The 27,228-nt window shown below is 41.0% G+C and overlaps 1 long non-coding RNA gene across 6 annotated transcripts in view; it reads right to left on the bottom strand.

Moving 5' to 3' along the window:
- Positions 1 to 8,219: 8,219 nt before the first annotated feature.
- The window catches only part of LOC142839751 (uncharacterized), a 54,230-nt gene continuing 35,221 nt past the window's right edge, over positions 8,220 to 27,228 (bottom strand). For 2 of the 6 annotated variants that reach the window (XR_012908826.1, XR_012908831.1), the window contains exons 2-4: positions 25,952 to 26,083; positions 23,659 to 23,835; positions 9,506 to 9,595 (exon numbers count right to left, since the gene is read on the bottom strand). This is a non-coding gene — a long non-coding RNA (uncharacterized LOC142839751). Of the gene's footprint in view, positions 8,301 to 9,504; positions 9,596 to 21,279; positions 21,588 to 23,658; positions 23,836 to 25,951; positions 26,084 to 27,228 lie in introns of those variants that run through there. The other 4 variants (XR_012908830.1, XR_012908829.1, XR_012908827.1 and 1 more) reach the window with 4 other exon arrangements.

Here is a 27,228-nt window from a genome sequence, read left to right as displayed (position 1 = left end):
ATGAAAACATAGCATGATAGCATAGAGTATCCAGATTCTCTGTGTATCTTGTGTACACGCAGACAGAATAGTGTATACATAATAAATAAATATTTAAAATAAATACTGGAAATAAATAACTCAATAAATAGCTAAAATAAAGAAATAAAATAAAATAAATATTTTAAATAAATAAATAAATAAATAAATAAAATTGTGTGCCACCACCCCTAGAACTCAGAGATCTGCCAGGCTATGCGTCCCAGGCATGGGGATTAAAGGCGTGCGCTGCCAAACCTTGAAATCACAGACCTACCTCTGACCCTTGAAGGCCGAAGTCTCCTATCTTTGTGATTCCCAGAGGAGATATTATTCCTAGAAATTCCTGGCAAGAAAAGCTGCGGCATGATAATTTCAAACAAACTGCTGGCTCCACGCACAAGGCACAGGCCACGACTGAGGGAGGGAGGGAGGCCAGGCTGCCTTGTCTATTGGCCACTAGAAACTCTCTGACTTCCTGTGCTCAGTGCCCGGCCTATGGATTTTCTCTCTGTGACCTCTCAATTGACTCGTTTTTTTTACCAGTATTCCATCAAATAACAGAGCATATTTATTTTAAAACAGGATTTGTCAGGGTTCCAGTGGCAACTCAGAAACAGCGCCCTCTGCTGGCTGACAGGGAAACGGCAGGTTTCTTTTTCATTGTGGAAGTATGTGGCATCAATAGATAGCACAGATTCCATGATAGCCCAAGTTGACTTTTTAAGATAATGGTACTAGGAATTTACCTGAAAGGTCGCACGCTGTTGAATATGACTTTGAGAAGTTATTGCCGAGTTTTGACAAGGAAACGGACAGGATAGACTTCCAGGATGGTAACTTACATGGTATCCAGGGGCAATTCAAGGAGGCTGTATTATCTTTATTTTGTTAATATTTATTTATTTATTAAGTATACAATATTCTACTTTTTATGTTTATTTATTTATTATGTATACAATATTCTAATTTTTATATTCATTTATCATGTATACAATATTCTAATTTTTATATTTATTCATTCATTATGTATACAATATTCTAATTTTTATATTCATTTATTATGTAAACAATATTCTAATTTTTATATTTATTTATTATATATACAATATTCTAATTCTTTTTATATTTATTCATTATGTATGCAATATTCTAATTTTTATATTTATTTATTATGTATACAATATTCTGTGTGTATGCCTGCAGGCCAGAAGAGGGCACCAGACCTCACTACAGATGGTTGTGAATGGGGTGGCCGGGACTCAAACTCAGGACCTTTGGAAGAGCAGGCAATGCTCTTAACTTCTGAGCCATCTCTCCAGCCCCGATATATTCTCTTTCAAAGGAAACATGGAGACCTTGGACTCACAGGTGCAGAATGGGGAACAAAAAATTGATACCTTACTGGAATCCCTAGAGACACATTGCAGGTAAGGAGATTCAGGATTTAAGAAAGGCAATGATACAAAACTTTGAAATGATTGAGGAAATTATTTTTAATTTTTAGGACCTCAAATTACGATGATGAATCTTGGATAGGATTAGCAATTTCTAAAGCAATGAGGGGACATAAACCTACCAAATGTTTTAATCGTGGTAAATTTGGACACCTAAAAAGGAATCAAAGCCAAGGTATTTCTAGAAATAACACTTCATCTGTGAATGGCAGAAATCGGAAACCTCAGCATTCAGGTGTAAAATTGGGAGGATAAGTCAGAAATTGAATTAGGAAATAAGAAGCCTATATTTTGGCAGACCTCAACACAATACTCAGAGACCATTTGCAATTTTAAAGGACATTGATGCTGAAATTTAACCATGATTTTTTTACTATCACGGGATCCTTAGGGGTTGCTTATAATTAATATACAGTTGAGGGTTGCGAGAGGAATTTTATAAGCTCAGGGATCTTTTTGAAAAAAAAAAGATGGAAATTTGGATAGGTAATAACGGTATTGGTGAGTTATTGTTTATAGATAATTACATTGGTATAGATTTTTGAATATGGATACAAAGTTAAATTATGTTGAATATTGTATGCATGCATGCTAATACCTATGTTTAAAACATCTTTGTGCACTGATATATATTGTGTTGATATATGGATATCATATTACAGTGTACATTTCTACCTATGACTAAGATACTTATATATTATTTATGTATTGATATCCATTGGTTACATTTGTAGGTAATTGTTCGCATTGATGGCACAGTTGTATATTCTTTAATATAATACTGTAATATATATATTTACTATTTATTTATTTATTTATTCTTAGATAGGGATTAAGAGTTATAGATCAACAGTCATCCATGTCGGTCATATTTATAGTTAGACGAATGAGGTTCTTTAGATACATAGTTTATATTTTGTATAAATAGTCTTCAAGCTCTTCGAAGAGCTGTAGAAAATGCCATTCAATTTATTTCTAGAGTTCTGTGGTAGTGAGACACAATTATTCGAACCAGTTTGAACCTTTTTGATTCGGTCTGATCTAGTTTGATCCGGTTTTGAACCAGTCTACACTGGTTCGATCCAGTTTGATCCGGTCTGATCCATTTTGATCCACTTTTGAACTAGTCTACACTGGTTTGACCCAGATTGAACCCGTTTGATCCGGTCTGATCCAGTTTGATCCGGTTTTGAAGCAGTCTATACTGGTCTGATCCAGTTTGATCCACTTTGATCAGGTCTGATCCAGTTTGATCTTGTCTTCTTATTGACAAAACCAGCCTATGGGAAACAAACTGCCCATACCTCAGTCACTGACAAAACACACAGGATCCAGAAATGGATACACAGAATTGACAGTTTTGTAAAATCTGTGTCCCCACCCTCCCTCCTGTCAATCACCTCTGTGTCCCCGCCCCTCACCCACGAGGGCCCCAGTGTCCTCTCTGTCACCACTTCCTGTCACGGGTGCCAGGAGTGCTGGGAAATGGAGTCTTGGTTGGCCACTTCCTGCCGCTGACACAGGGCACCATGGGAAATGTAGTCCCATAGCCACTTCCAGCCCAAGGGGAGTGGTGTAAAAACTATTAAAAAAGAGCTGAAAGCCTGGGCACCCTATCTTGGTTAAGGCAATTGGTTCATGTTCTGGCGACTAGGCTCCTTACCTGACAGTTGGTGTTTCCTGTGTTCTACCCAGCAAAAAAAAAAAATATCCATGGGGCTGGAGAGATGTCTCAGTGGTTAGAGCACTGCCTGCTCTTCCAAAGGTCCTAAGTTCAATTCCCAGCAACCACATGGTGGCTCACAACCATCTGTAATGAGGTCTTGTGCCCTCTTCTGGCCTGCAGACATACACACAGACAGAATATTGTATACATAATAAATAAATAAATATTTAGAATTCACCAATATCCTAGGTGAAGAAACCCAGAATCACATAGAAAAATACGATATTTACTCACTTATAGGTGGATATTAGGTAAAACACACATCAGAGGGAGCCTATGTGGCCTGTCCATCTTGATGTTTGATCTAAAAGATAACTGTACCAATGCCACAATTCTCACAGATACAAAAGATAGAGAACATAAATAAAAAAAAAAATCAAGGAAAGGTCACTTAACGGCACTGTATACTCTGTTCTCGGATGGATGGCTATGATGAACTCTATTCACCTAAATAGTTGTAAGGGTGTTTTCCCAGCATCTGTCTGTGCACAGTACCTACAGAGGCCAGAAGAAGGCAGAAGATGCCTGGGACTGAAGTTACAGCAAATGGTTAGCTACCATGTAGATTCTGGGAATGGAACCTTGAGATCTGTAACAACACCCAGTGTTCTTTTTTTAAAAAAATATTTATTTATTTATTATGTATACAATATTCTGTCTGTGTGTATGCCAGAAAAGGGCACCAGACCTCATTCCAGATGGCTGTGAGCCACCATGTGGTTGCTGGGAATTGAACTCAGGACCTTTGGAAGAGCAGGCAGTGCTCTTAACCTGTGAGCCATCTCTCCAGCCCTCACCCAGTGTTCTTAATTGTTGAACCATCTCTTTAGTCCCTCTTTTTATTTAAAACTTATTTCCATACTGGTGAGGAAGGTCCTTCTGTCTATGTGTTAATTTTATTGGTTAATGGATGAAGAAAACTGGCGTGGTCTATAGCATGGTTGGAATCTAGCTGGTAAGCCAGTCATGTGGCAATACACAGATTAATAGAAATGGGTTAAATTAATATGTAAGAACTAGCCAATAAGAAGCTAGAGCTAATGGGCCAAGCAGTTATTTAATCAATACAGTTTTTTTGTGATTATTTTGGGTCTAAGCAAGCCAGACAGCCAGAAACCACTATAAAATGATAATTAAAAAATATTGCATCATTTTCCCTTTTTATCTCTTCATTCCCTCCATTCCCAAATCCCTTCCAATTTCTTCCTTGTTAAGTTTGGGTGAATCCATATGCTCAAACACATGAAGACAAACGGATGCATCCATTTTTGTTGATTGTGTATAGATGGATAATTGGCTGATCATGTTGTATTGGATAAACAGTTAGGGAGCTCATCCCTTCCTGAGATTTATTTTCTCAAATAGAGGACATTTTTTACTTTTTAACCAGCATCGGTTGTTTGAGCCTGACTGGGCTGCCTTGGACAGTAAAATCAAGAATAGAAAACTTAGTCTAGAAAATATCTTACCAGTTAAGAGCACTGAAGATTCTGTCAGAGCATCCAGATTCTATTCCTGGTACATATAGAAGTTCACTACTATCTGTAACTCTAGTACCAGGGCTTCTGACACCATCTTCTGGCCTCCTTGGCCATGATAAGAACAGGAGATGTAGACCATAAAAATTATTTTCAAGCTATATGTGGTAATGCAGTCTTTTCATACCTGCAATCTGGACACAAGAGCTAGAATTGCCCAGCTGAGCCTCAAGACAGTCGCAGTTGTCCTACTAGATGAGCAGAAATCAAATGACAAAGCCAGCACAGCCCTTCCCAGCTCTGCCATTCCACCCTAGGGGAACACAGGGCTCCAGTCTGGAAAATTGGTATTTTAGTAGAAACTCTTCCAGGCTCTCAGAGCACTTCCTGTTCCCTTTCCAAAATACGGTGTCCATGGCATGTGTGTTCCATTACAGAGTCACTGACCACTGTAATCAACCCTTTCCCTCATAGCTCAGATGTTCTGAAGCCAAACCTAAGTCACATTCAAACAGCAACTCTTGATAAAGCAAAATTCATGATTTTTCTCATTTCTGGAAAGTCTTAGAAGAAAGTGATGATGTAAATGATGTAATTATAATCCACAAAAATTAATATAAAAGGTGAAACAGGTTTATGGTGTGATGTGCTCCAAAGTTTAGTGATTTATATATTAGAGCACACCAAGGATTAGTAACACATTTTATCTAAGACTGTGCATCTTAAATATGTAAAATAACAGTTCTTTTAGGCAGGGGAACACCATTTTATCCAGTTCTATTTTTGTCACAGTAGTTCAACTATTGTAATTTGGTTCTTTATCCTGATTCTTGATTCATTAATTGGTGGATGCAAGAAATGGTGAGAAAGAACATTTAGCGATCATCTAAAATTGATTGATTCATTGCCTATTTTATTTGATCAACGGACCAAGTTACCCTAGGGATAACAGCGCAATCCTATTCAAGAGCCCATATCGACAATTAGGGTTTACGACCTCAATGTTGGATCAGGACATCACAATGGTGCAGCAGCTATTCATGGTTCGTTTGTTCAACGATTAAAGTCCTACGTGATCTGAGTTCAGACCGGAGTAATCCAGGTCGGTTTCTATCTATTAACTGTTTCTCCCTGTACGAATGGAAAAGAGAAATGAGGCCTCCTTAACCTAAGCGCCTTAAAACTAATATATGAAATTATCTTAATTTAGTAAGTTTGTTTAACAACACCCTAGACAAGGGTTTTATTAGGGTGGCAGAGCCAGGAAATTGCGTAAAAATAAAATAATAAATTTAAAAAAAAATAAAAAAATAAAACCGTGTCCCCAGGGGTTCAAATCCTCTCCCTAATAGTGTATTTCATCAATATCCTAATACTCTTAGTACCAGTACTAGTTGATATAGCATTTCTTACCTTATTGAAAGAAAAATCCTAGGTTACATACAACTACGAAAAGGCCCAAACATCGTAGGACCCTTACGAAATTCTTCAACCATTTGCAGACACTATAAAATTATTCATTACAGAACCCCTACGCCCCATAGCTACCTCTACAACCCTACTTATTATTGCCACAACATTATCACTAGCCCTAAGCCTATGAATTCCACTCCCCGTACCACATCCCCTAGTGAACCTAAAACTGGGGATCCTATTTATTTTAGCCACATCAAGCCTTTCAGTATACTCCATCCTAGGATGAGGCTGAGCATCCAACTCCAAATACTCAATGTTCGGGGCCCTGCGAGCAGTGGCATAAACAATTTCATATGAAGTGACAATAGCAATCATTCTCTTATCCGTCCGTTTAATAAATGGGTCTAATCCCAGCACTCAGGAGGCAGAGGCAGGCGGATCTCTGTGAGTTCAAGACCAGCCTGGTCTACAGAGCTAGTTGCAGGACAGGCTCCAAAGCCACAAGGAAACCCTGTCTCGAGAAACCAAAAATAAATAAATAAATAAAAATAAAAAATAAAAAAAATAAAATAAATGAGTCTACCTCAATCCAATCTCTTATCTATACACAAGAACCATTGTGACTCCAAATCCCAGCCTGACCGTTGTGTGTATGCTGCAGGGCAGAAAAGGGCACCAGACCCCATTACAGATGGCTGTGAGCCACCATGGGGTTGCCGGGACTCGAACTCAGGACCTTTGGAAGAGCAGGCAATGCTCTTAACCTCTGAGCCATCTCTCCAGCCCCTAATCTAATGATTTTATCAGCCATTATTTCAGTATTAATTGGAGCATGAAACAGACTTAACCAAACACAAACATGAAAAATCCTAGCCTACTCATCCATTGCCCATAGGCTGAATAGTCTCTATTTTACCCTACAACCCATCACTAACAACCCTAAACCTCCTAATCTACATCATTATACCTATCCCCATATTTTTTATCTTCCACGCCCACTCATTTACGTCAATCACATCCATTTCACTTATGTGAAATAAAAGACCAATAGCCCTACCTATAATTTCATTAATTTTATTATCAACAGGAGGACTGCCACCACTCACATGGTTTCTACCTAAATGAGCTATTATCACTGAACTCATAAAAAACAACCTATCTTTAGATACATTAATAGCAATGGCCGCCCTAATCAATCTATTCTTTTATACACGACTAATTTATTCAACCTCACCAACCACCTTCCCAAGCAATAACAACTCCAAAATATACATTCACCAAAACCATACAAAAAGCAACAACATGTTATCATCAATAATCGTCATTAGCACACTAATACTTCCCCTATCTCCCTTACTTCTATAGCAGAAGTTTAGGATAGTTAGTCCAAGAGCCTTCAAAGCCCTAAGCAAATCCACAAAGTTTAACTTCTGATAAGGACTGCAAGACTACATCTTACATCTAATGAGTGCAAATCAATTGCTTTAATTAAGCTAAATCCTCTACTAGATAGAAAGGACTCAAACCTACAAACTTTTAATTAACAGCTAATTAACACCCTAATATGGCTTCAATCTACTTCTCCCGCCTATCAGAAAGGGGGCCGGAGAAGCCTCAGTAGAGTCATTGCTCTACACCTTCGAAATTTGCAATTCGATGTGATTATCACCTTAAGGCCTGGTCAAAAGAGGCTTTCTCCTCTGTGCTTAGATTTACAGTCTAATGCTTTACTCAACCATTTTACCTATGTTCATGAACCGCTGATTATTCTCTACCAGTCGCCCTATTAGGCGATGACCAAATCTATAACGTAATTGTCACAGCCCACACATTCGTAATAATTTCCTTCATAGTTATGCCAATGACAATCAGTGGCTTCGGCAACTGACTTGTCCCACGTACAATCGGAGCCCCAGATATAGCATGCCCACGAATAAACGATATAAGTTTCTGACTTTTACCCCCATCGTTTCTCCTCTTACTGGCATCAGCAATAGTAGAAGCCAGGGCAGGAACAGGCTGAACTGTTTTTACATTCCATTAGCACATGCTGGGGCATCAGTTGACCTAACCATTTTTTTCACTACAAATAGCAGGTGTGCCCTTGTTGATTGCCTTGGCGGGCTACTTAGTCTAGGGTTAGTAGCCCGCCTGGCAGTTCAGTTATTCCAGGGTCACGGAGAGGCACTACCTGGAAGATATGGGCTAGGAGACAGGAAGAAGGCCATGCAAAGTTTGTCAGAGCCTCCGTTTATTAGAGATGGGGGACAACTTATATAGAGTAAAAGGTTGGGGGATGGGCACAGGGGTCTGGGCTCTTGCCGCATGGTTCACGTTGGTCACGTGGTTCTCGTTGGTCACGTAGGCAGGAGGTTACCTTCGGTCAGGTCACTGTAGGCCAAGGAGTCGCAACTAGGAGATGACACACCTAGTTCTCAAGATAGTTTGGAATGTGGGATGGGTTCCGCTAACAGATAGTGCTCATTAACAGCCAATTTGGGTGTGGGGTAGGCTTTGATTCCTAACACAATTAGGGGTGTGGGGTTCTCTGCAGACTCCCCAGGGTGATGGTTCCTGTAATGATTTTAGGAGGAAATTGGCTCCTGACATGCCCTCAATTCTTGGGGCAATTAACTTCATTACTACACAATCATCAATATGAAACCACCAGCTATGACACAATAAGCGGTCTACACTGGTTTGATCCAGTTTGAAACAGTTTGAACAGGTCTGATCCAGTTTGATCCCGTTTTTAACCCGTCTACACTGGTTTTATCCAGTTTGAACCAGTTTGATCCTTATTCATCTGATCCGTCCTAATCACTGTTGTCCTTCTACTCCTTTCCCTCCCTATTCTAGCAGCAGGAATTACAATACTTCTTACAGACCGTAATCTAAATACCACTCTCTGCGACCCAGATGGAGGGGGCGACCCCATCCTCTATCAACCCCTGTTCTGATTCTTTGGGCACCCAGAGGTACATATTCTTATTCTCCCTGGCTTTGGCATCATCTCCCATATCGTAACCTACTACTCAGGCAAAAAAGAACCATTCGGATACATAGGAATAGTCTGAGCTATAATATCTATGGGATTCCTAGGATTTATTGTTAACAGTAGGACCTGACGTAGACACACGAGATTACTTTACATTGGCCACAATAAGAGCCAACCTTCGTTAAGGTAAAATAAGAAAGGAAGGATTCGAACCCCCTAAAACTGGTTTCAAGCCAGCACCATAGCCTCTATGTCTTTCTCAATGAGATATTAGTAAATAAATCACATAACTTTGTCAAAGTTAAATTATAGACTAAACTCTATCTATCTTATATGGCTTACCCATTCCAACTAGGCTTACAAGATGCTTCCTCCTCATTGGGGCTGAAGAGATGGCTCAGAGGTTAAGAGCATTGCCTGCTCTTTCAAAGGTCCTGAGTTCAATTCCCGGCAACCCCATGGTGGCTCACAAACCATCTGTAATGAGGTCTGGTGCCCGCTTCTGGGGTGCAGACATACACACAGACAGAATACTTTATACATAATAAATAAATAAAATAAATAAATAAATATTTTAAAAAGATGCGTCTTCACCTATTGTAGAAGAATTAATAAATTTTCATGACCAGACACTTAGAATGGTGTTTTTAGTACTAGATATCAGTAATCTCATAAAGACAACAGAACTAACTCATACTACCAGTATGACACCCAAGAAGTAGAGACGATCTGAACCCTCTTAGACCCGCCATAATCCTGATTCTAATTGCCCTGCCTTCCTTACAAATCTTGTACATAATAGACGAAATTAACAACCTAGCCCTCACAGTAAAAACAATGGGCCACACATGATATTGAAGATTGATCTTTATCAATAATCTAATTACATTACGAAGCTTAGAGCGTTCACCTTTTAAGTTAAAGTTAGAGATAGTTAGTCTCCATAGTGAATGCCACAACTGGATACATCCACATGATTTATTACGGTCCTGTCAACGACAATCACACTGTTCATTTGTATACAGCTAAAAATCTCACTTCACAATGTCCCACAAACTCCATCAAGTCAAGTCAATTAGACTTATAAAAGCAAGCAAAAAATAAATAAAAAAATAAAAAAAAGGGCTGGAGAGATGGCTCAGAGGTTAAGAGCATTGCCTGCTCTTCCAAAGGTCCTGAGTTCGAGTTCCGGCACCCACACGGTGGCTCACAACCATCAGTAATGGGGTCTGGTGCCCTCTTCTGGCCTGCAGGCATACATACACACAGGCAGAATATTGTGTGCATAATAAATAAATAAATAAATGTTAAAAAAACCCCTGAGAATCAAAATGAATGAAAATTTATTCGCCTTTTTCATTACCCCTACAATAATTGTCGTACTTATTATTATACTCCCATCAATACTTTATAACTTCTTCCAAACGACTGGTCTCAAACCGCTTCTACTCATTTCAACAATTACTCAAACTCATTATTAAATAATGCTAATCCACTCACCCAAAGGACGCACATGATCACTCCTACTAGTATCCTTAATTATATTTATTGGCTCAACTAACCTTCTAGGACTCTTACCACACACATTCACCCCAACAACACAATTATCAACAAATTTAGGAATAGCAATCCCAATATGAGATGGAGCCGTAATCCTCAGCTTCCGCCATAAACCGAAAGCCTCGTTAGCCCACTTCCTACCCCAGGGTACCACTATCTCCCTCATTCCTATATTAATCATTATTGAAACCACCAGCTTATTCATCTAACCCATAGCCCTAGCTAACATCACCGCAGGTCACTTATTAATTCACTTAATCAATGGTGCTACAATAGTTCTCACAGCATTAGCCCACCAACAGCTACAATCACATTCATCATTTTAGCCCTTCTTACTATCCTAGAGTTTGCCGTAGCCCTAATTCAAGCTTACGTATTTGCCTTACTAGTAAGCCTCTACCTACATGATAACACCTAATGACCCACCAAACTCGTCCTTTCCATATAGTAAACCCAAGCCCTTCTCTGCCCTACTGCTAACCTCAGGTTTAGTTATATGATTCCACTACAGTTCAGCTATCCTTCTATCACTAGGACTCCTAGGTAATTCACTCACTATATATCAGTGATGACGTGATGTAATCCGAGGAGGCACTTATCAAGGACATCACACACCTATTGTACAAAAAGGCCTACGCTACGGAACAATCCTATTTATCATCTCCGGAAGTTTCTCTTTGCAGGTTTCTTCTGAGCATTCCATCACTCAAGCCTAGCCCCAACCCATGACCTCGGGGGCTGCTGGCCACCAACAGGAATTACACCCCTTAACCCTCTAGAAGTTCCACTCCTAAACACATCAGTCTTATGAGCATCAGGAGTATCTATCACATGAGCCCACCACAGCCTAATAGAAGGCAAACGAAATAACACACACCAAGCCCTATTTTATCACAATCATACTGGGAGTCTATGTCACCATTCTACAAGCCTCAGAATATTTTGAAACACCATTCTCTATGTCAGATGGAATTTACGGATCCACATTCTTCACGGCAACCGGATTCCATGGCCTCCACATCATCATTGGCTCCACCTTCCTAATTATTTGTCTCCCACGACAATTAAAATACCACTTCACATCTAAACACCACTCTGGCTTCGAAGCAGCAGCACGATATTGACACTTCGTAGACGTAGCATGATTATTCCTATATGTATCTGATTATTGATGAGGATCATACTTTCTTAGTATAATCAGTACATCTGACTTCAATCAGTTAGTTCTAGTGCAACCTAAAAGAAAGTAATTAACATATTACTTATCTTACTAGTAAACATCACCCTAGCCATAACCCTAGTTCCCATAGCCTTCTGACTTACTCACTTTAACATCTATACTGAAAAAGTCAACCCATAGGAATGCGGATTTGACCCTATAAGCTCAGCTCGACTACCCTTCTCAATGAAATTCTTTCTAGTAGCGATCACCTTCCTACTCTTCGATCTTGAAATCGCATTAACTCCTTCCATTACCCTGAGCGATACAATTCCCCAACAGAAACATACCAACAATCATCGCATTTATCCTCATCACAATCCTAGCCCTCGGCCTAGCTTATGAGTGGACACAAAAAGGCTTAGAATGAACAGAATAACTGGTAATTAGTTTCATTGACATTAATGATATCGACTCATTAGATTATGATGATATCATAATTACCAAAAATGACACCTGCCGTACTTAACATTACCCTGTCCTTTACTTTTTCTTTCCTAGGAACCCTTATATTCCAATTGCACCTACTATCTACCCTCCTCTGCCTAGAAGGTATAATATTATCCTTATTTATCACACCCTTAAACACACACTCCATAATTATATTCCCAATCCCCATTGTTATCTTATCTTAGTATTTGCTGCCTGTGAGGCAGCTGTAGGGCTAGCCCTATTAGCAAAAATTTCAAACACCTATGGCTCTTATTTCGTACATAACCTAAACCTTCTACAATGCTAAAAATTATTTTCCTATCATTCATACTATTACCCCTAACCTGACTTTCAAGTGACAAAAAAGTATGGATCAATGGTGACAACCTATAGCCTTCTAATTAACCTTGTCTCTATTAACCTTTTATGACAAAACAACGAAAACAGCCTGAGCTTCTCTACCATATTCTCCGCAGACCCCTTATCTGTCCCACTTCTAGTCCTAACAACTTCCACGAATACTCCTGGCCAGCTAAAATCATATCAAAAAACTAAACATTTCCCTACTAGTGTACCTCCAAACTCTACTTATCATGACATTCTCTGCCAATGAACTCATCATATTCTATGTCCTATTTGAAGCCACCCTCATTCCAACCCTTATTATTATGACACGATGAGGGAACCAAACAGAACGACTTAACGCAGGGATTTACTTCTTATTTTACACCTTAGTAGGATCCATCACCCTAGTAATTGCCTTAATCTGCATTCAAAACTCAACAGGAACATTAAACCTTACCCTAATAACACTAAAAAACTCCTCACCAATCAACCAAACATGGTCTAATATCATCCTATGACTAGCTTGTATTATTATATAATTATAGTTAAACTACCCCTATATGGAGTCCACCTAGGACTCCCTAAAGCCCATGTCGAGGCCCCCATTGCAGGATCTATGATCCTCGCAGCAATTCTACTAAAGCTAGGGGGATATGGCATACGAATCTCTACAATTCTAGACCCAGTAACTAGATATATAGCCTGTCCTTTTATCCTATTGTCACTATGAGGAATAATTATAACCAGCTCCATCTGCCTCCGACAAATGGACCTAAAATCGCTCATCCCTTATTCTTCAGTCAGCCATATGGCCCTAGTCATGGCCGCCATCATAATCCAAACCCCATGAAGTTTTATGGGAGCTACAGCATTAATAATTGCCCATGGTTTAACATCCTCCCTATTGTTCTGTCTAGCAAACACAAACTATGAACGCATCCATAGTCCAACAATAATCATAGCCCGAGGTCTACAAATAGGATTCCCTCTAATGGCCACATGATGAATCATAGCAAGCTTAGCTAATCTTGCCCTACCACCAACAACAATCAATTGAATTGGAGAACTAATAATTACAATCTCCTTATTCTCTTGATCAAATCCATCCATTATTCTACTAGGAACAAACATCCCTGTTACCTCCCTTTACTCAATCTACATAATTGTCACCACACAACGGGGTAAACTAACCAACCATATAAATAACTTACAACCTTCACACACACGAGAATCGACACTCATAGCTATCCATATTTTACCTCTCGTCCTAAGCTAATTATGGGCTCCACACTATATTAATATAGTTTAAAAAAATACCAGACTGTGAATCTGAAGATAGGATATAAATATCCTTATTTACCCAGAAAGCATGCAAGAGCTGTTAAACTCTCACTAAGCCTAAAATTTGACCTTTTCTCAATCGTTTTCTTACCTGTAGCCCTATTTGTCACATGATCAATTATAGAATTTTCTATATGATATATACACTCAGACCCAAACCTAGATCGATTATAGAATTTTCTATATGATATATACACTCAGACCCAAACCTAGATCGGTTTATCAAATACCTATTAACATTCTTAATCACTATAGTCATCTTAACTACCACTAACAACCTGTTCAGAAGTTAAATGGTCAACCTTCTTTTAAAGTATTTTATTGTCAGTTTCCCTCTTTATTTTTTTTAAAGATTAATTTATTATGTATACAACTTTCTGCCTCCATTTATACTAACATGCCAGAGGAGGGCGCCAGATCTCTTTTCAGATGGTTGTGAGCCACCATGTGTTTGCTGGGAATTGAACTCAGGACCTCTGGAAGAGCAGAACAAGCTGTGAGAGCAACCCAGGAGAACAGAGCAAGAGAGCATGAGACACAGAGCAGACCAAGAACAGTTCCCAGAGACTCAGACAGCTACTGTAAGAATTGCATCAACAGAATAGAAAAGATGGAAGAGAGAATCTCAGGGGTTGAACATAGCTATATGAAATAAATTCATCAGCCAAAGAAAACATTAAATCTAACAAATACTTAACACAAAACATCCAGGAAATCTGGGAAAACATCAAAACTCAAAACCTAAGAATGATAGGGATAGAAGGAGAACTCCAGCTCAAAGAAAACACATTAAACAAAATGATACAAACTTAAGGAAAGATAGCCCTACAAAGATCGAAGAAGCTTACAGAACACAAGATAGACTGGATAAAAATAAAGTCCACTCACCATATAATAATTAAAACACAAAACATATAGACTGAAGACAGAATATTATGAGCAGCAAAGGGAAAAGGTCAAGTAACATATAAAGGTAGACCTATCAGAATGACACCTGACTTCTCAATGGAAACCAAGAAAGCAAGAAGGCCCTGGTCAGATATGCTGCAGACACTAAGAGACCACAGATGCAAGCACAGATATCTATACCCAGCAAACGTTTCCATCACCATCGATGGAGGAAACAAGATAATCCATGACAAAACCAGATTTGCACAATATATATCACAAACCCAGCATTACAGAAAGTACTAGAAGGAAAACCCCAACCCAAGGAAGCTCACCTTACACACAAAATAATCAAGCAACAGATAACCTCACATCAGCAAAACCAAAGGAAGGGAAACACACAACCACTCTCAATGAAACAGAACAGGTATTAACAACCACTGGACATTAATAGCACTTAATATCAATGGTCCCAACTCACCTATAAAAGGACCCAGGCTAAGAAAATGGATAGGAAAACAAGAGCCAGCTTTCTGCTGTATACAAGAAACACACCTCAACCTCAAAGACAGACATTTCCTCAGAGTAAAGGATTAGGAAAAGGTTTTCCGATTAATTGCACCTAAAAAAAGGTGTAGCTATCCTAATATCTAACATTAGATTTCAAAATGAAATAAATAAGAAGAGATGAAGAAAGACAGTTTATACTCATAACAAGATAAATCTATCAAACTGAAGTCTCAATCCTTAACATTTATGCCCCTAATACAAGAGCACTCACATATGTAAAAGAAACATTACTAGCCGGGCGGTGGTGGCGCACGCCTTTAATCCTAGCACTCGGGAGGCAGAGGCAGGCAGATCTCTGTGAGTTCGAGACCAACCTGGTCTACAAGAGCTAGTTCCAGGACAGGCTCCAAAACCACAGAGAAACCCTGTCTCGAAAAACCAAAAAAAAAAAAAAAAAAAAAAGAAAGAAAGAAACATTACTAAAGCTTAAAACATACATCAAAATCCGCACACTGCTAGTAGGAGACTTCTACATTCCACTAACCACAATGTTAGTTTGGTCTACCAGACAAAAAATTCACAGAGAAATGAGGAAACTAACAGATGGCATAGATGAAAAGGAATTAACAGACATGTACAGAACATTTCACCTAAACGCAAAATTATACCTTCTTCTCAGCACCTCAGAACCTTCTCTAAGAATGACCACATACTCCATAGCAAATCAAACATCTGCAGATATGAAAAAATTGGAGTAACCCTATGTGTCTTATTGGATCACCAGGTTTAAAGTTAGAAATTAACAACAATACTATGAGAAATCATACAAATTCATGGAAATTGAAAAGTAAACTATTGAACCACCCCTGGGTCAAAAAAGAAATAAGAAAGAAATTAAAGACTTCCTAAAATTAAACAAAAATGAAGCCACAAAGTACACAAACCTATGGGACACTATGAATTCAGTGCTAAGAATTAATTATTAATTGCGTTGGGAGGCTAGAATTTTTGGGTTTTCGTGAGTGGGCAGACATATGAAAGAAAGGAAGAAAGGAAGGAAGGAAGTAAGGAAGGAAGGAAGGAAGGAAGGAAGGAGAGAAGGATCAGAGCAGTGAATATACAGGTGCACAGACCTTACACCAATGTTGACTGCAGATAGAAAAATAAGAGGAAGAAAAAAAAATAGAACGTCACCAAAAGGACAGCCTGGTCTATAAAAATGAGTTCCGGGACAGCCAGGGCTATTCCATGAAATTGGCTGAGTTCAAATCAGCAATTTCCCAACTCCAACAAGAATGTTGACAGGAAAGGCAACAGCTGTACACCTCGAGGAAGGCCAGTGGAGCTGTAGGCACACCCTTCACACCCTTTGAAACTTCTCTGTTGCAAGGTCACAGAGTTAGGAAAGGAAAATAACGCGTCACTGAAGTCATTCCTAGACTAGGGCTCCCTTCACAACCATTTGAAAGGATCACAGCACTGAATATACAGACGCACGGTAATTACACCAATATTGACTGGAAAGACACCTAAACTAACAGAGACACACACATACACAATCCATAGCATTTGCTGCCTAGCAGATCAAATGAATTCCAGTGTCAGTAGGCACACCCTTCACACCCCTTGAAACTTCTCTGTTGCAAGGTCACAGAGTTAGGAAAGGATCTTGATCTTGAACTTTCCTTAATAGTAAGTCTGTGTGTGGATCACACTCAAGCCAAGTGCCCCTCAGAGCTCATGGAAGACAAAACAGATCTCTAGAATAAGAGAGACGGGGGGGGGGGGAGATTCACTCAAGAAAATGAAAGCAAAACCCTACACAAACCCTGGCACACAGTAAAATCAGTCCTATGAGGAAATTTGTAGCTCTGATTGCCTACTTTTTAAAAAGACTTCTAACCGGGTAATGGTGGTACACGCCTTTAATTCCAACACTCGTTCTGGTCTCCAAGAGCTAGTTCCAGGACTGACTCAATTAGAGAGAACTAGAGAGAAACCCTGTCACAAAACAAACAAAAAAGGAATAAATACTTTATGGAAGAATAGATGGACAGATAGACAGACAGACAGACCCACACCCCATCTTCTGTCTTCTGAAGGTACCAGGCTCTCTCACAGGGGTCAGGCAGAAACGCAGGCAGTGTATGTGTGTGATATCAAGCAAGCCTATATGTGATATATAGGGTATGATAGGATAATGTCAGTATTAAATTGGGGTAGGTCTCAGGAGCACAAGAACCCAAATCTGTGCTGTACTCCCTGTCACCAGAAGAGGGCACTAGATCCCGACCATGTGGTTTCTGGACATTCCAGAAATTCCATCTCTCCAGTTCTCATTCTTTCATTGTTCCTCCTGCATGCCTGCATCTAGTGAGAGAGTGGGCACCATTCCTCCCTGCTTCTGTGTGTCTGTGTCTGTCACGTCCCGGATAGCCAGAGTGCCCGCCTGAGATAGATGTGGCCGGCAGCCCTGGGGCTGGGGGAAAGGGAGAGAGTGGGTTCCCTGGAGAGCCTTGGGCAGAGGCTCTGTGGATTCCCTGCAGGAGGCCTCACAGACTCTGAGGAGCCCATGGGGGAGGGGGAAAAGGAAGGTCAACCATACAGTCCTGCCTGGCTTTTGCTTTGCTTTGCTTTGTTTTTGTTTTGGTTTGTTTCCAGGTACAGCTGTGACCAGGTCTGAATCCAGGACAGACTCCAAAGCTAGAGAGAAATCCTGTCTCAGAAAACAAAAAAAAAAATAAATGAATGGATAGATAGCTAGATAGCCAGACAGAGAGATGATAAAAACACCTCCAAGATCAGGGAGACCAAGGCAGGCAGATCACTGTGAGTTTAAGGCTCCCTTGTTCTGCAGATTGAGATTCAGGACAGGCAAAGTGACACAGAGAAACCCCGTTTTCAAAAAAAAAAAGGTGAGGGCTGGAGAGAGATGGCTCTGTGGTTAAGAGTTCTGACTGCTCTTCCAGAGGACCCAGGTTCAATTCCTTACCACCCACATGGCAGTCAACAGCTGTCGGTAACTCCAAGATCTGACACCCTTAGATAGACATACATGCAGGCAAAACACCAATGCCAGTAAAATGAAAATAAATAAATTATTAGGAAAATAAATATATAAAAAAGGTGTTTAGTGCATGCCTTTAATCTCAGCACTAGGAGGCAGAGGCAGATGACTCTCTGTGAGTCTGAGGCCAGTCTTGTCTACAAAGTGAGTCCCAGGGCATACAAGGGTACACAACGAAACCTTATGTTGAACAACCACAAATAAGCAAACAAATAGAGAGATAATAACAATAAAAATATTTGAGAGTTCAAATAATTGACTTCATCCACAATAAAAGAATATAAAAATAAAAATATCAAATGCACTTGAACACATTGGCACAGGAGAATGCTTGCTAAATAGAACCCCAGTAGCACAGACACTGAGAGAAACAATAAGTGAGACCTCCTGAAACTGAAAAGCTTCTGTAAAGCAAAGAACATGGCCAACAAGACAAAACGACGGCCTTACAGAATGGGAAAAGATCTTCACTAATCTCCAAAATACACAAAGAAGTCGAGAAATTGGTCATCCAAAGAACAAATAATCCAATTTTAAAAAATGGAGTACAGACCTAAACAGAGAACTCTCAACAGAGGGATCTAAAATGGTTGAAAGACACTTAAATGTTGGGTCGAGGGGGGGGGTCATGCAAAGATGAGAACACCACCAAGTCTAATAAACCAAAAACAAACTTAAAAATAAAAACACACCGTGAGTCACAGAAGCTTATCAGCTAGCTGAGACCACAGGCAGAGTTTGGGCTTCTGACACTGTGGCAAAAGGCCGGTTTCTGAAACCCATTTTTATAGTAGGGGCATCGCAGGGCGGTGGTGGCGCAAGCCTTTAATCCCAGGACTCGGGAAGCAGAGGCAGGCGGATCTCTGTGAGTTCGAGACCAGCCTGGTCTACAGAGCTAGTTCCAGGACAGGCTCCAAAGCCACAGAGAAACCCTGTCTCGAAAAACCAAAAAAAAAAAAAAATATATATATATATATATTTCGCTGGATGTGCCTCTGTGTGTGTGTGTGTGTGTGTGTGTGTTGTGTGTGTGTGTTTATGGGGTGGCTTTTGAACTAACCAAGATGACTGGTTCCATATCTGGCAGAGAGGCAGGTGGATCTCTGGGAGTTTGAGGCCAGCCAGCCTGGTTGACAAGAGCTAGTTCCAAAGACAGGCTCCAAAGCAACAGAGAAACCCTTCCTTGAAAATCAAAACAAGAACACAAACCAAAAATAAAATAAAACATAAATTAAATGAGTGAGAGAGAGAGAGAGAGAGAGAGAGAGAGAGAGAGAGAGAGAGAGAGAAAGAAATGTTGATTTGTTGATTTACAGACAAGAAATAAGAAAAAACAAAACCATAATACAAAACCATAATGTTACCAAGATGACAGCCTGGTTTATATAGTGAGTTAAAGGTATTATACAGAGAAACCCTGCACCATAAATAATAATAATAATAATAATAAAAGAAGAAAACAGAAAAAAAAACAAGTAAGGAAAAAGAAAGGAAGGAAGGAAAAACAGGTGTTTTTCCTTTTTTTCTTTGTTTATCTCAGGTTATTTTATTTTAATTTATTTTTTTAATTGCAGCAGCAGCAGCAGCAGTATATTTTGGGCAGCACATTTCTTTATTCTCAGTTCTTAGCCCTCAGAAATCAGGAGAGGCAGAAACAGGCAAATCACTGTGAGTTTGAGGCCACCTTGTTCTGCAGTGTGAGTTTTAGGACAGGCAAAGCGACAGACACAGAGAAACCCTGTCTTAGGGGGGAAAAGTGTGTTTAGTACAGGCCTTTAATTCCGGCACTAGGAAGCAGAGGTAGAGGCAGGGGCAGCTAGATCTCTGTGAGTCTGAGGCCAGCCTTGTCTACAAAGTGAGTTCCAGGGACACAGGGAACCTCTATGTAAAAAACACACACACACACAAATAAACTAATAATAATAATAATCTAAGAGCTCAATTAATTGACTTCACCCACAATTCAAAAATAAAAAAAGAGTGTGTCTGACTGATCAGTGAAAGGACTATGTGGGCCAAGGGGCTGCCACAATTATGGCTTGGTGAGAGGGAGGAACTGAGGGAGGGAGGAAGGGAGGGAGGGGGGAGGAAGGCAGGCCTGCTTTCTTAGGGTTCTTTTTCAGTGGTTGTGTTTGTACAACCCCACACCCCACTTCTCATACTAAAAACCGAGTCTGAGAAAATTAAAACAGCCGTGGAAAAATTCCCACTTGAATGTCTGTTCCTGCCCTGTAAAACAAGAACCACAACAAAAATATCCATATCTAAGCAGGCCAATTAAGTTGTAGCCTCACCCTTTAAAGGTTCTAGCTGTTGGGAAGGGCTGGTGACCTTGAACTTTACTAGTCTCTGAAATCTGCCTTCTCACTTTTACCAGGTGCCCTCAGGGGCCAGGAGTGGAGGCCAGGGCCCCTGCTACAGGAGATTTCCTAGATCACCTACAGGCGCTTAGGATTCCTGGGCCTGCTTAGAGAAAGACACATGACAAGTGAGACGCAGAGAAAAAAAATTTTTCTGAGACAAGAATTCTCTTAGCTTTGGCACCTGTCCTGGAACTGTAGACGACCAGGCTGGCCTCAAACTCACAGAGATCTGCATGCCTCTTTCTGCCACAGAGAAAATTACAACAGCCATGGAATAATATGAAAAATTCTGATTTACGCCAGGCAGTGGTGGCGCACGCCTTTAATCCCAGCACTTGGGAGGCAGAGGCAGGCGGATCTCTGTGATTTCGAGACCAGCCTGGTCTACAAGAGCTAGTTCCAGGACAGGCTCCAAAACCACAGAGAAACCCTGTCTCGAAAAACCAAAAAAAAAAGCCTTTAGAATCATTTACTGCTAGTTGCTGGGAATAGCTGCTGCCCTCAGTTCAGTTTAGTCTACTTAGATTGTTGGTGGAGTTTGCAAGTCTGCTGCTTGAGCACTTAGCTCCCAGCAGGTCGCACTGTTGGAGGAGTGTGGGGAGCATCCCAGGCCTGTAGCACGAGGGCAGGGCCTTTGAAGGCTGTTACACTTACCACTCGCTGAATCTGATCTGTAAGCTTTGCATCCTGTCCATTGCCACATGAGGAGTCTCCACCATGTGCCGTGGTCCCCATTAACAGCACCGTGATGGCATTGGTGACACTTTTCCTGGGCAGGGAACCCATGTCAGACCAAATTGTGGGTGAGGATTTTACATGAACAGGGGTGATTCTAAAGCACTTGCACCACTAAAAGCCCACTCTCTCATGGGTGAAGACTCATGGAATCTGCATCTATCTGAATCTCCGGAGGAGGTGGATGACTCCAAAGCAACATTGTTCTCCAGACCCAACAGAGCTGATGCACATAGGACCTCACAGAGACTGTGATATCACTAAAGAGATCTGCAGGAGCTCAAGCCAGATAAAATCTCAGCATGGAGGAGGGGAACTGGTCACAAAGCCCTACACCTAGCCAAGTGGCTATTTGTGATTGATAGCTGCTTGGAGAATGAAAACAATTTTCTCAATGGAGTTACACTGGGTATGGCAAACACAGCCCAGGACAGGCCCCATGCCCAGTAGTTTCTAGTATAAATAGGACTTCATGATTTTGTTTTTGACTTATAAACAGACTGTTTTGTTTGTTTTAAGCAAGAGAAAGAGCATGATGTCAAGTTGGGAGGAGTTGGGGAAGGGGGAAAATATGATAGAAATAAAGGTAAAATTTAAAAATAAGGAAAAATTAAAAGTAAAATATATATGATGACGAGGTGCTGAGGAGATGGCTCTTGCAGAGGACCTGACTTCAGTCCCAAGACCCCAAATGGTGGCTCACAACTGCCTGTTATTCCAGTTCCATGGCATATGACAGCATATTGTGTCCTCAGTGGGCATATTCACAGACACACACGCAGGGAAAATATCTGCACACTTAAAATTTAAAAAAAAAACAAAATCTGAAATAATAATAAGATATATCTGTTGATCTGGATAGTGCCATTAGCTAGAGACCTGAGTTCAGTTTGAAGAACCTACTAACAGCCATCTGTCACTCTGAGGCCACCCTGGGCTATTCAACCCGTGTTACATAGTAAGACATATATACGCACAAACACAAACACACACACACGTTCTCCACATAGTCTGTACATTTATATACTTACTTCACCATTATAGTGATTCCATATCACAGGTATTGTTACCATCCACATTGTACACAAGAAATGAAACGTCCAGAGAGACTGAATAAGTAGCTCCCAAGTTATAGAGCAACTAAGATGTTACCCATGATTAAGTCATGCCTCCTAGTCATCCTGATCATTGTGAGGTCAGGAGGCAACCTGGGCCCTCAGTGTTTAACCATATGAAGGAGGCAGTAGATACAGGAAACTGAGAAACACCCAAGATGGCACATTCACGGCTCATGTCCTAGACTCTGACAACTGCTTGCTCTCAGCTCTATGATTTGGAAAAGGATCAGAAAGTCGAGGCAGGGGATCCCAGGTGTGCCAGGTAGTGGTTCTCAGACTTTATTCACTGGAAGGGGTATATGAAAGAGATTATATGAGTGTGTGAGGGGAAAATGCACGGAAAATTGTTTGTCTGCCTCCCTAATTTCCTGCAGTGGACCAGTACACAGTCTACCTGTGCTTGGAAATCTTGACCCAGCCTGAAAAGAACAGAAAAGCTTCTCGCCAGGATCTCTATTTTCATCAGGTGCTCGAGGATGTGAATGACACACGGAATGTGCATGTGGGGCCCGGCAGTGAGGACAGTAAGGACCATGAGCAGAAGAGGAGAAGAGCCAGGAATGTGAGAACAAGACACCCAGTCACTGTGAGGAGCTGCTCAGATACGTTTCCTGGCAATTGTTGTCACGTTATCCACAGTGGGCGCTATGATGCATAAAACTGATGTCACAAAGCTCCTGAAGACCAGTGCTGGATCCATGAAATCATGTGTTCCGGGTTGAGACCAAGTCTCCACCCATCTAGCCATAGTCTTGAGGAGATAGGAACCACAGGAAGGGCCTTAGCCCTGTGCTTCCTGCTTCCTATTCTGGAGGGTTTCCTGGCAAGAGATTGGCACCCCTGGGAGTCAGAGAACCTGACAGGATCTGCTCTGTAGGGACCATCTCCTTTCCTTGGCCAGAAGGGACTGGCAATACACCCTGCTGCTCTCCCCTCTGTTCAGCATCCCTGGGGCCCTTCTCAGCCTGAATAACCCCTCATTCTTACCTTCCAGGTTTAAGGTCTGAGGATTCTGCCTCCTCCCCAGGCTGAAGCCATCCATCTACTACTGCAGTCGGCTTCAGTGCCCTTCACGTCACGACCAAATCAACTCGCTCTGTCTCCACGGTCCCAGGTAGGCTGAATTGCCCATTCTTGCTTAAAGGGCATTATTGTTGGTCAGGCCTGAAACATGAGCAAGAAAGAAACTTCCAGATGGCTAGACTCACACTGACTGGTGTACTTGTTTCATCATCTCTTTCCACTCAGCATGATTCTGGGTAGCCTGTGCTGGTTGTCACTGGCTGCTTTCTTCTCGGAGAGCTGGTGCACTGCCCCAAATGAGCTGAGGAATAACGAAGATCTGAGCCAGATGTCCGGACACCAACCTGTCACAATTGTGCTGAACTAAAGAGACTAAAAGACCTAGGATTTGGAGTATGATGGCAGTTGCCAGTGAAGCTGTTAGGCATAAGGTGAGCTCTAGCAGAGAACAACAGACCACAAAAGACAGGCCATAGAACAATGGGTAGGCAGGGTATAAAGATAATGGTGTTGGCCTCCCTGAGATCAAGAGAGAAGGAGATGGCAGTGGGAGACTCTGTAAGGCCCAGCTCAGGACCTTCCAAACAGGAAGTGACCAACAATGGGGGACGGTGGTCCATATTAGCTGGATCAGATTAAAACAGCCTCAAGACTTCCTCTGCAAGGTGGCATGTAGAGAGCTCTAACCCTTTCCCCAGTAAACTTTCAAGTTAGCTTTGTCTTTTCTTTCTTTTTTTCTTCCTTTCTTCCTTTCTTTCTTTCTTTCTTTCTTTCTTTCTTTCATCTTCCTTCCTTCCTTTCTTTCTTCCTTCCTTCCTTCATTCTTGTTTATCTGAGTTTTTCTGTGTATCCCTGGCTGATCTGGAACTTTCTCTATAAACCAGATTGGCCAAGAACTCAGAGATTCATCTCCCTCTGCCTCCAGAGTTCTGGGATTAAAGGAATGCACCACCATGCCTAACAAACTTCAGCTGTTTCTTAAACTTCTTTACATATTCTTGCATCTTATACACCTACTTACTTATAACAGATTGAATTATAGGTAACCTGGGCTTCTGAGGAAGCACAGCCTTTTCCTAAAAGTATCCATTCTAGGGAGAGCACAAAGGAGAGATGGACAGTGAGAAGAGAAATTTAGGGCCTGTGCCTACCAGGATCTAGGTTGCTGCATGTCGAATTGGCTATATTACTTGCCTCTTTGATTGCTCTGCTTACACTCTTGAGTACTTGACCAACTACTGCATCCTATTGGAATTCTTCCCTTTCGAAAAGAAGAAGGATCAAATGAAGAAATGCATGAAGGAAAGACAGACAAAAAGAAGAAAGGAAGAAAGAGTGCTGCTAAGGTCAAGACCAGAGAAAAACAGAGATCCTCTCTGCTTCATAAGAAAAACCAGTGAGGTAACTGGAAGTAGGGTCAGGAGACAGGAATTAAATAGGGTAGTATCACCTGATTTCTTAGCACTGATACCTGAATTAGATAGGGTAGTATCACCTGATTTCTTAGCACTGATACCTGAACCTCCTTTCAGGCAAATCAAATTAGCATTTGAGCATAAGATCCAAAATTCACTCACTCTCTCTCCCTCGCTCTGTGTGTTTGTGTGTGTGTGTGTGGGTGGGGGGGTATTGTGAGGTTGTAGTGGTGTGTGTGGTATGTAAGCTCCTAGTATGATTTCCTGATGTGTCCAGGAAGGAGAACCTCCACACCAGATGATCAAATGTGTGTGTGTACGTGTGTCTGTGCACAGTCACGCGTGTCTCTGCACATTTGAGGTTGATGCCTATATACAGGTTTGAGTGTGTTTTCTCGTGTCTTGTCCACTTTTTTTCTGAGACAGAGTCTTTCATTGGCCTGAAGCTCACAAAATAGGGTAAGCTGTCTGAGCAGTAAACCCCAGGAACATTACGTATCCACAGTTTTGTGCTGGGATTCCACAACTGGAGTTTTATGTAGATTCTGGGGATTGCAAATCAAGCACCTTGTTAATTGAGCTTTCCCCTCAAATCCTAGGATGAAGTTTTAATTGGGATACAAAATAATCAGTTAGAAATGTGGTTTTTAAAAAGTGGATTTATATTTTTTAAAAAAGGTGGGGGCGGGGGTGTATTCTGAAAACTTTGACTTTGATCCTGAGTTCTAAGTGTTTTCCAAATCAGCTAGGGCTCCAAAAGACCAAGGTATTATTCCACCAAAACCCAAGTTGGTGAGCCAAAGAGTTTAAAACTTACAGCTAACAGATGAGGAGTTACTTACAGGAGCAAAGCAGCGACACCACAGAAAGTCTGACTGCAGCAAGGAAAGATTCCTTCTCTGTAGCCAGATAGATGGAAGTGCCTGCCCGTCAGTCGACCGTTCACACTCTCAGTACTCCAGTGTCTCCAGAGGCTACAGAAACACAAGTAACTGGGTCAGAATCACACACAGATGACAAGGAAATACTTCGGTGAGAGTCTAATAACTCCCACTCCAGGTTAAATGCCCTTGTATAAAGAACCATCAGCAGGCCGGTGGTGGTAGGGTGTGTAACAAGGAAGCTCAGTAAGTCGTGGAAAGCAAGCCTGTAAGCAGCATTCCTGCCATGGCCTCTGTATACTGGTATATTTGTGTTAAAATGAATAAAGCTTGCCTGAAAATAAGCGGGCAAAGCAGCCACACTCCTCAGCTATACAGGACCGCGGTGGGGTGGGGGGAGCAAAACTTTAATCCCAGTGCTCAGGAGGCAGAGGCAGGCAAGTCTCTGAGTTCAAGGCTATTCTGGGCTATACAAGATTGATCCAGAAACAGATATCAGTGTTTGGGAATCACACATGTTTAATCCCAGTACTGGAGAAGGGGAGACAGGAGCAATATGAAGAGCAGAGAGAGGAATATAAAGGGGGAGAGACAGGAACTCAGGAGTGTGGAGTCTGATAATTTGTGGAGACAGGATCATCACCTTGAGTCTGAAGACTTGGTAGAGGTGGGTGGCTGCTTTGTATTTCTGATCTTCAGCTTGGACCCCAATACCTGCCTCTGGGTTTTTATGATTCTGCTACACCTCTGCTTTGATTTCTGCTTCGAGATTCCTTCCTTGATTTCCTTACATGATGGACTAAAACTGGAAACTTAAATAAAGCCTTTCAATTTGATTTTGACCATAGTGATTACAATTTAAAACTAATACAGCATATTCCCAAGTGGGGGATAAACCAGACACCCTTAAATCTCATATATGGGCCATCCATAATCTTCAGCGTGACACATACCCTGCATTAAGAGCCCCAAACCACCATTAAGGCCACTTGCTTTGAAGAATTTTTTTTTTAATTTTAGAGATTTATTTTACGAAAAAGTTGCAAAAATAAGACAGAATATTCCCAAATGCCCTGAACCTGGTTGATTCTTTTGTTACGATTTTGAGTGGATGTGTCACAATTGTTGAGCCAATCAAGGCATTCCTAATTACTAAATCCATGGTTTATTCAGATATCCTTATCTTTTACCATTACTCTTTACCATTGTCCATTAGTGTCTCCCACGAAGACACTAAT

This window comes from Microtus pennsylvanicus, chromosome 22 (genome assembly GCF_037038515.1).
Source record: "Microtus pennsylvanicus isolate mMicPen1 chromosome 22, mMicPen1.hap1, whole genome shotgun sequence".
NCBI lineage: Eukaryota > Metazoa > Chordata > Mammalia > Rodentia > Cricetidae > Microtus > Microtus pennsylvanicus.
Note: the sequence above shows the minus strand (reverse complement) of the source record. Positions and strands in the feature narration are given on the sequence as shown.